The sequence below is a fragment of the Rhagoletis zephyria genome, unplaced genomic scaffold (assembly GCF_001687245.7).
Source record: "Rhagoletis zephyria isolate East Lansing unplaced genomic scaffold, Rhagoletis_zephyria_1.1 Rzeph_scaffold_00175, whole genome shotgun sequence".
Lineage (NCBI taxonomy): Eukaryota > Metazoa > Arthropoda > Insecta > Diptera > Tephritidae > Rhagoletis > Rhagoletis zephyria.
The window spans coordinates 123,789-134,510 of record NW_016157259.1 but is presented as its reverse complement, the minus strand read 5'-3'; the positions used below and the strand labels follow the sequence as shown (position 1 = coordinate 134,510).

Below are 10,722 nucleotides of genomic sequence, written 5' to 3'. Positions count from 1 at the left end.
CCTATTTGGTAAGCACGCTTCGAGATTACGAATATTCTCCCATGAACATTGCAGAAATTACAGAGATGAGGAAGAGGAAGAAACACGACAGCCTGTTCTACGTACCGGAATGACTCGGGTTTTACCCGAACAAGGGCTGTTGTTTCGGCGATCTAACCCCGTTTAGGTCCAGGGCCAGAAACCTACACCTGCTGTGTATGCCAGAGACGACTACAGCACAACTCCACCTCAGTCAAGTGCAATGCTTGCGAGGGGTGGAGTCACCTCAGAGTCTGCTCAGGACTACGGACATATCGGCAGTGGACCACGTCTTTTGTGGCCCCCTGTTGCTCTAACAGAGCAGCCTCTTCGGCTAACCCCAGTCCACGTGAGCAGTCCCACACAAACACCACAGCACAACAACATAACACAATAGACCACACCACAACGGCTACAGACCACAGAACACACACAACCACACCACCACCCACAAGCCGCCGCCAACAACTCTTGGTTCCTCCTACAATCTGAACGGTATGTCAGACCAGGATATTCCGTAATGTGACATCAGTCAAGTGCAACACCTGCCTTGGCGGGTGCCACTTTAGGGTATGCTCAGGTCTGCGCACCACGCGAGATTGGACGAGGAACTTCGAGGGCCCGTGCTGCGCTGTTCCGTCGCAGACCTCAACTGCGACGCCTCCCGCCGCCACCACAGGCCGGCAACTACCTCAGCAGCGCACACAGCCAACTGCGGCACGACCACACACATCCCTCACACCCCGCATCACCATGCGTCTCCTGAACCACATGAAGCTCCTTCAATTTAACTGTAACGGGCTTCATCGAGGAGATAACCGTCTTCATGGGAAGGCATGGCATATTGATAGCTGCGGTCCAAGAGACGAAGTTGCACAGCAATTCAACACTATTGAATTGTGCCGGGTACAACGTGCACCGTGGAGATCGCGAGCGGGATAATGTTGGAGGCTTAGCGTTCATTACGCACCACACCGTGCAGTATCGTCTCATCGAAGCAGACATCGACCGCAGGGATACCACCCTAGAATGTTAGGGCATTGCTATCCGGTCAGGCGATGTTGAGCTCGAAATATTTAACGTTTATATACCCCCTGTCACCTGCTGCCCGGTAGGATATCACCCTGACATAGGTGCGCTCCTCAGTGGTGAAAACCGTATGGTAGTAGGCGACTTTAATGCGTACCACGACCTTTGGCACTCAAGCCTGTCAAACGATCGTAGGGGAACTGACTCGGCGATTCGACATTGGCGACGATTCGACATTCTGCACAATGAACGACGACGCACCCGCCAGGATTATGGGCAGCTGCTGCAGCTCACCAGACATAACAATAGTCAGCGCTGGTCTGATACACATCATATCATGGCGGCCTATGCTGACTTTGGCATCAGACCACCTGCCCATAGTCATCTCGATCGATAAACCAACCGACTTTGCTTCCGCGGAGCACCGAACATATATCAACTTTTCAAAAGCTGATTGGAAAGGCTTCGCGGAATTTACTGAAAACACCTTCGCTGCCCTCCCCGTACCAACCAAGTGGGAAGAGCATCTGAAGACCTGCAACTTCACCTCTGGTGTGAGTAAGCTTTGGCCATGGGGTCACTGTCCAATCCGACGAAGCGGTGTAGCCGCTACAACAACAACAACAACAGGAAGAAACAGTTGAGCACTTCTTCTGTAGCTGCCCAGCTTTAGCTAAGAGCAGAGTGAGCTTTCTGGGTCGGCACTTTTTCAGTCCTCTCACGGAACTATCCGGTGTAGGAATAAAACCTATTCCGCGCTTCATAAGAGTTTGAGTTTCAAAATGGTTCTATGCAGAATAACCACTGAGGTCCCCGTGTTTCACAGTGGTATCACAATGGGCCTGCAAGATCTAACAGCCGCACTCAGAGTCTTTTAATGATTACTTAAGGTGTCCCTCAGTAACGATTTGAAAAAATTTCCTCTCAGAGTCAGTTAATGATTCGTTAACGGCATTTAATGAACGTTAAAGTTAAGTAAACAAAAACCTTTACTCAACTTTTTAACGAATGATTTTGAAATTTTTTGTTTGTTTTCAATAAATTTCAATTTCGATAACGTTGCTGTAATAGTAGCAATGGCCCAGTGAGCAGAGCACTTTCGTGCTATTCAGGAGATCCGAGTTCAATCCTCGGCAAAGAATTATTTTTAATAATTTTGTTTTTAAGTTTTATTGCCGAAAAACACTCATATTTTTTATTTTATTTAACGTTTGGAAATTTTTTTGATTCATCTTTTTTCTTTTAGTTTCAGCTTCTCAAATCTTTAGTTTTTCCTGTTTTAAAAGGATATTTTTTTCATTTCGTTTAGTTTTTAGAGAACTTATTGCTAAACGATAAATATAATGGCGCATATTCATAGTCATATTTAGTACTCAACTAAGTCGAAACTATTCTAAGTCACAACTAAAGCTATTCATAGTCGCCTTTGTTTCGACTTTTCTGGCTAAGTACCAACTTAAAATTATTTTCGGCTGCAGCTGCAACTAAGTCGTTACTAGGAACAAGTATTTTATCAAATTAAGGGAAAACAGACGAAATATGTAAAAATTAAGTTGGTAGAGCGTGATTTTGATAATATTGAATAATCTCCCATTAAAATTTACAAAGATCGATCCATTTTAATCGGAAGATGAAATTAAATGCGTATTACAATTCGAATAAAGCTACATCACAATTTTATAATTGGAATAATTTAGATAAATTCTCAAATAATAAGTCAGTTTCACGCTAGTTCTTTTAAAGTAAATTTGTGCATAATATTTAGATATCTACTATTTGTTTGTTTCACAGCATGCTTTCGATAAACATCGACTTCACATCACTGCGGTTGTTCTAGCTATTTCAGACAATTAACAAGAAAATGATACCTTATTCATTTGCATAACCATGCAATGAAAATAAAAATTACATAAACGGATGATCAAACTTGACATTATATAATAAAAATGTAATTTTTCCAAAATATCGTAAAGAAAAATCGATACATTTTCACACTCGTTTTGCTATATCGTAAACTAAGTCGAAACTACTTAGTAGAAGTCTGAAATGCGACTATGAATAGAGGTAAATTTTAAGTTGGTACTTAAATTTAAGTTGCAACTTTGTTAGTTTCGACTTAGTTGCTGGACTATGAATACGCGCCAATATCACTATTAGCACATCTTTCAATTACTCATTCGAAATACAGAAAAGATCTTTCAAGATAGTTGCCGTAATATAAAGACTTTTGTCTCTCGAAAGACTGAGGTGAGTTGAAAGACAGATGCCAGAATTGGCCTGTTATTGGTCTTGTTTGTCTTTTAGCAAACAGTTTAATTAAATTTAAAAAAATTGCTTTCCTTTTTAAAGCAATAAAATATATAAATCAAAAGAGAATTATATAAAAAAAAACAAAAAAATTCAATAAAGATAGTTTATAAAAATTAAACAAGAAAAAAAGGAAAAAGAAAATTTTCCAGCCCTAGGACTCGAACTCGGATCTCTTGAATGCTCTGCTCACTTAGCCATTGCGTCTGTTGAGCCAGTACTCGCAAAATGATATGAATACTTATTTTTATATTTTATTTCAAACTGAAGGAAAAAGTGAGTGATGCCACAAAAATGAAGGGCCGCAACTGGGGCCATACTTAAATATTTTATTTCATAATTTTTATATCCGAGAGGAAACATTAATTAACAGATTTAACGATCATTAGTTAGGTGCTCGTTAGAGCTAATTTAAGGAACGTTTCTAACCCTTCAGAAGAATCGATGTCGCTGTATGGGACGAGTGTGTCTTTAGTTAAGCTCTGCAACAACCAAGTATTTTAACACCATATTTATTTATTACATTTTTATCCTTTCGATTAAAAATCTTAATCTACCACAAATATATGTATTTACCTTTGCTGCAAATAGTCCATATTTGGAAGAAAAATAGAGGCACTTCAAAACTTTCACACAAAAGTGTAACAATTCCCTCTCTTAAAAAGGCTTAACGGACACTGCGTGCACAAAAAAATGTAAACAGAGTACAATAGGACACTGAAGCCAAAATTTCTCTCCCTATAACTTGGTAACGGTACTTCGTAGGACTTTGACAGCTGGTGCGTATGGTGGTAATAGATTTTTGTCAAAAAAAGAAAATCGAACATTTTGTCGCTTATTCCGTTTTGGTGGTTAGGGCTCGATATGGTGTCAATACCGTACTTACGGCGAAAAGTGGTAGCTTTTGGAAAAGGGGGCCTGGCACCGCCCATAAAAACGGAAATTCTCATATTGCTTATCTCTGGAACCACTTATGCTAACGTCCTGAAATTTGACACAGCTATTTATGATATCAATAACGTACTTATGGCGAAAAGTGGTAGATAATGAGAAAGAGGGAGTGGCACCGCCCTTACAAACTGAAATTCTCATATCGCTTATCTCTGGAACCGCTTATGCTAATGTCCTGAAATTTGACACAGCAACATATGTTGTCAATACCGTACTTACGGCGAAAAATGGTAGATTTTGGAAAAGAGCGCGTGGCACCGCCCATGCAAAGTGAAATTCTCATATCGGTTATCTCTGAAATCACTTATTATAAGGTAAGGAATTTTATACACCTTCCTTTATATATATATAAAATCGCAAGAATCATTCAATCGGGAACCATTTTCTCCCAGGTTTTAAAATCGCATTGAATGATTGTTGTTTTGTGCAAAATTTTTTAGAAGGATCAGTGTGTTTGTCCTCCGATATTTGGCGCAGGGATTGGGAGCTATCCTAAAAAATCCTATTTATGATCAGATTAGAACACATATAAGTAACAAAAATTTGGTGTAACTTGGTAGCCCAGTCGTGTGATCAAAAAATATTGGGCTCTGGCCCGGTTTTGACAAAAACCCGTGTGAAACCGCCGTTAGAGAAGGAAATATTCAGCCTCATTGCGAGAGTCGTGCCGAATGCAAGTCGTTTTTCGAGAGTCGAATCGTATCGAAATTTAGCGTCATTGCCTAAAATTTCCACTCGACTAGTGTATTAAAACGGAAGAACTTGGCAGCACTGCATAGTTTTCGACAATTTTTGTCGTTTACTTATTTCAGCACAACAGTAGACAATGCTAATGTTGTCGAGTCGTACAATTCAGCCTAATTTACGACTTACGCAATGAGGCTGATTACCTTTTGTTGTAAACCTTCAAGATACTTTCTCAAGATACCTCGCAAGAAAAAACAATAGATGGCACTCTAATCAAAAATTATTACAAGTGTGTTAGTAACAGCATAAAATTTGCGTTTGTATTGGAGTTTCGGTCACGCTGGTTTTGCTGGGATCTCATCTATACATACAAATACATATGCATATTTTTTATAAATGAAAATCGAGGTTCCTTTTCGGTCTAATTTTAAAAGCTACTGCGGAAATTTGGAGTATCATTAATCAATGCGGTATTAACGTTCATAATTCGATTTTAAGTTTTCCTGTAAATTCGCTTTAAATTATGCTGGTGGACTTCAGAATAGTAATTCGCATAATGGAGTTAGTATTGGTGACAGGTAAAATTCAAAAGAGTATGAAAAAAGATGGCGAATTTCGACAACTGGGCGATACTAGTATCTTAAATTTTCTGTTCCCAAAGTAGGTGAACTACTACGATTTGTTTACAATCTCCTTCATCTCCTTTATTAGGTGCTTGCGGGACATCATCGCCCACACGACGGCGCAATCGTTTTTCTATCGTTGCTGTTGTTGTTGTTGTAGTGGCTACAACAACCCCGCCCAGATCGGTTAATCGCTCAATCCTTGTCGTCACCCCTATCCTACTAGCGGTAAACCCAGGAAGCGGGCAGCCTCGATTGGGTCTGTCCATAAGGACAGAGGCGTTAGCAGGGTGGGGTTCAGTGGGCATGCGGAGAGATGCTGCGAGTCATGGCGCGTCTCTCCGCATGCCAGGCATCCATTTGGCACATCTGCATTTATTCTCCTTGCAAGGCCTGTCGGTAAGCTGAAGGGCCCAGAGGTTGTTTAACGAACCTTTGGACTTCGTCCGTCAGTTCATACAGATGCCTTCTGACGTGCCGTGGCAAGGCTTCTTCCGCAAGCAGATGTCTTTTCGGGTGCCCACGACGGTGACACCCTACTAGGAATTGCTTGCAGAGCATTGTGTTATGCTCCTTAATCGGGAGCATGTGGGCCTCGTCATGCAGGTGGTGTTGTGGCGACATCAGAAGGCATCCTGTCGCTGTCCTGAGTGCCGTATTTTGGCAGGTCTGCAGCTTCATCCACCGAGTCCTACTAGTAGCCGGCGACCACACAGGCGCTGCATAGTTCAGAACCTCCCGGCAAATGGCCTTCTACGTTGCCAACAACGTTTCTTTATCTTTGCCACACGTGCTGCCGGTTAGCGACTTGAGGACCTTGTTACCGCTTTGTACTTTGTTGACAGTTACGGTTGTATGCGCCCAGAAGGAGAGCAGACTGTCGAAGGTTACTCCGAGGATCTTCGGGTTATTCACCGTCGGAATTGGTTCGTCATCGACTTGAATACCCAAGTGCAGTCTGACCCCCTTCGTCCAAGTAGTGAAAAGTAATGCTTAGGAGATGGTAAGGCTCCGTGCAGTGAAGAAACGAGAAATCTCGGCGAGATAACCGTTTACTTTTGAGCACAAGTCGTCAATTCCATTCCCAGACGCCATTATCGAACAATCGTCAGCATAAGAGACAATCGCGACTCCCTCTGGTGGTTGAGAGAGCTTAGAGATGTAAAAGTTGAACAGTAGTGGGGAAAGGACACCACTGTTTGGATTTGTTTCTAAAGACCACTGACAAGTATCGACCACTCAAATAATACGCAGACCACCGTTTGAGTCCCTGTGTGAGTGAGAAAGCCTCTATATCGGCACTAGACACGAACAAAGGTGAAGAAAGGCGCCCAAACGTAGTCGACGGCAATGTTTGCGGGTGTAATAGTATGTACATTCCCCAAAAAGGTTTTGGGGAATGATGCTGACGTGGACGTCATTGGCTAGGTATACATCTATGATTATGCGCCTTTCTTCGCATTCAACTAGGTATACGCGTCTTTTTTCATCAATGCGTCCTTTTTCGCCGTGAAAACAATGGCGCGCCTTTATTCGTGCCTAGTGATTATATCTTCTAGTAGCGTTGAATGACTGACAGTGTCGAACGCCTTAGACAGGTCCAACGCTACTAGAATAGTTCTCTCTCAGGGGCGGTTTTGATTAAGGCCACGAGCTATCTCGGTGTTTATGGCGTTAAGTGCAGCTGTTGTGCTGTGCACTTTACGGAACTCATGGTGATGCTTCGCTGGGCTGAGGTGGTTTGCGTGGTGTGGGAGTAGAGGGGATTTTAGTATCTAAGCAATCGGAGAAAGGAGAGTTATCGGGCGATAAGACTCCTTTGTTGGACGGTTTCCCCGGTTTAAGCAGTGGGACCACTCTCTCCATTTTCCAGATATCTGGAATGACGAGAGTGGCCATAGACAGGCTGAGGACCTTGGTTAAATTTTTCAGCATCAACATGCAAATTCCGTCGGGTCAAATGGCTTTGCAGGCTTTCGCCTTCCCAATGGCTACCCTTACCTCACCGCTGCCGAAAATAAGAGGCGCTCTTGATGTTGGCAGTTTGTTCATCATTCTGGCCACTCGACCTCTGGATTTGTTTGCCGGAGGATGCAGTATGAAATGTTGGCTAAAATAGCTCGCGTATCGCTCCGTCGCAAAAGCAATGATCTCACGGTTGACCACAGCTTACTTACACCAGAGGCGAAATTGCAGGTCTTCAGATGCTCTTCCCACTTCTTCCGCTTATGTACGTTCACAAGTTGTCGGATCCCTGGTACGGGGATTTCCGGGATCGGCCTGACGAACGTTGTCACGCTCATCGGCTGGGAAAGCCGCTTCAGCAGGAAAATTCGGACGGGGGTTCGAAATGCATCCTGCTGGAACGAAGCTGGCTGCGGAAGCAGTGACAACCCTGCGGAATTTACACTCACCTACGTGAACGTCGGTTGGTGTGAGTAGGGCAGTGAATGCGCTTTCAGTAACATCCGAGAAGCCTTTCCAATCAGCTTTGGAGAAGTTGACATAGGTCCGGTGATCCGCGGAAGCAAAGTCGACTGGTTTATCAATCGAGATGACTATGGGCAGATGGTCTGATGCTAAAGTCAGCATAGGTCGCCGTGATATACTGTTTATCAGACCAGCACTGACAATTGTTAGGTCTGGCGAGCTGAATGCCAAAGATCGTGGTGCGCGTTAAAGTCACCAACTACCATTCGGTTTTCACCTCTGAGGAGCGCACCTATTTCAGGGTGATATCCTGCCGGGAAGCTGGTGACAGGGGTTATATATGAGTTAAACATTTCGAGCTCGACATCGCCTGACTGGATAGCAATACCCTGACATTCTAGGATGGTACCCCTGCGATCGCTGTCTGCTTCGATAAGATGGTACTGCACGGTGTGTGCGTAATGAATGCTCGGCCACCACCGTTATCTCGATCGCGATTTCGACGGTGCACGTGCTATCCGGCACAATTCAACAGTTTTGAATTTCCATGCAACTTCGGCTCTTGGACCGCAGCTATTAAGATTCCATGCCGACCCATGAAGGCGGTTATCTCCTCGATCTTGCTAAAAAGTCCGTTATAGTTAAATTGCCCTGTGGTGGTGGTGGGCGGCGTCGTATTTGGCACTTGCAACCGAGCAGCACAGCACGGACCCTCATAGTCCCTCGTCCAATTTCGCGTGGCGCGCTGTCCTGAGCATGCCTTAAAATGAACCAGCCAAGGCAAGTGTTGCACCTGACTGATGTCACGTTACTGAATATCCTGGACTGACCCACCGAGCAGATTGTCGGAGGAACCAGGACTTGTTGGCGGCGGCGTGGCGGAGGTGGTGCGGTTGTATCTGTGGTGTGGTATGTTGAGTCTGTGGTGTTGTCTATTGTATTGTGTTTTGATGTGGTTGTGTTTGTGTTGAGTTGCTCAGGCGGACTCTGGTTTGCCGTGGAGGCAGCTCGGATTGAGCAGCAAGGGGCCACGTATGAGGCGGTCCACTGCCTGTGGGTCGTAAGGCCTGAGCAAACTCGAAGGTAGCGCAACCCATTACAGTGCTTGCACCTGACGGAGATGGAGTTATGGTGTAGTCGTCTCTGACACACGCAGCAGGTGTAGATTTCTGGCCCAGGGTTTGACTCGATGCCAGCCCTGAGCAGAAGTATGCGAAGCAGATGTAGCCCTATGGACGTACAACTTTTGAAGGATTTCGCCTACTTAAACGGGGTTAGATCGCCGAAACAACAGCCCTTAGTCGGGTAAAACCCCAGTCACTCCGGTACGTAGAACCGACTGTCGTAAGAATGGGTGTTCTATCGTTCTTTATGGCGTTGTGTTTATGCTTCGATTTTAACTATTTACGATGAAAACTGTCAGCTATTTATTTAAAATTTAAAATTGTGATTACTCGAGAGACCATGAGAATGTGGTTGTGAGAGGTGATGGTGTTCCGATTCTGAGACGTATGAATGATTTTAACTCAGTACAGCTAACATCGAGGAGAGGGTTGCGGCTTTTACATTCTGTATTGGTATCCGTTTTTTATGAACATTTTTGAACTTATGAGTCTATTAAATAATATTTAGTTTTTGCATTCACTTTGACGGTCAATGGGGATTGTTCGTATGCAAGTTTCGCTCTACGACGTGCAGTCTTGTTGCCTTCAATTCCGATATTACTTGGACTCCACATAATCATATTTTCAATGGCTTTCATTAACTGATAATTATTGTGGGCAAAGTAAACTCATGACCATGACCACTTTAAAAGTGAAATTGCATCTATATCAGCTGTTTATGAATATATTTTTCGTTTGCAATACGTTTGTGTAGGAGACTGCCAAATGAATGGGTTGCAAATCTCAAGCATTTCAAAACTAATTTTAATCAAACAATGTTGTAAGGCAGAGTAATTGTTATTTGTATATACTGTAGAATCAAGGCATCCGTGATCGAATCAAATTCGAATCGAAAATTCTTTTTGGATTTCGGCATTTGGTAGCGCGTTCGCTTTTTCAGCTTAAAACATATTTAAGACAAACGGCTGTCATTTTATTTCATTCGATTCTAATCGTGTGTTATTCGATCACGGATGCCATGATTCGGATCCAGTTTTATGTATACGTTTTTTCTTGAATGTTTTATTGGCGTAAAATATATTTTTTAATGTATTATAAAAAATACAATTTATTCCAAGGCGAATTCATATAAGGTGACAGCAGAAGTTCAAAAACAAAAAGGCCACTAACCAGTGTTTAAAAAACTTAAGTCGAAGTAGCAAAAGTAATAAAATTTTCGCTTCTCACTGCTTCGACTTATTGTAACTGTTCAAAATTTACTTATTGCTTGTGCTTACGCTTATGAGACAAGACGACAGTCGCAGTCGAAGCTCAAGCAAAAACTGATTGCCGACAAAATGCACAGAGCTGCTGGCAGTCGTTGGTTTAACAGTCGCAGTCGAAGTTCAAGCAAAAACTGATTGCCGACAAAATGCGCAGAGCTGCTGGCAGTCGTTGGTTTAAGACTTGCGCCGCTGACCAAAATCAGAATGAAATCAAAATGAAAATTTTCAAACCAATGACTGCCGGAAGAACTGCGCATTTTGTCGGCAATCAGTTTCTGCTTTAACTTG

General features: G+C 43.1%; 1 protein-coding gene across 6 annotated transcripts in view; it reads left to right on the top strand.

Annotated features, from left to right (window-relative positions):
• Positions 1-10,722, top strand: part of Zyx (lipoma-preferred partner zyxin) — a 305,332-nt gene that overhangs the window by 258,506 nt on the left and 36,104 nt on the right. The window lies entirely within an intron of this gene.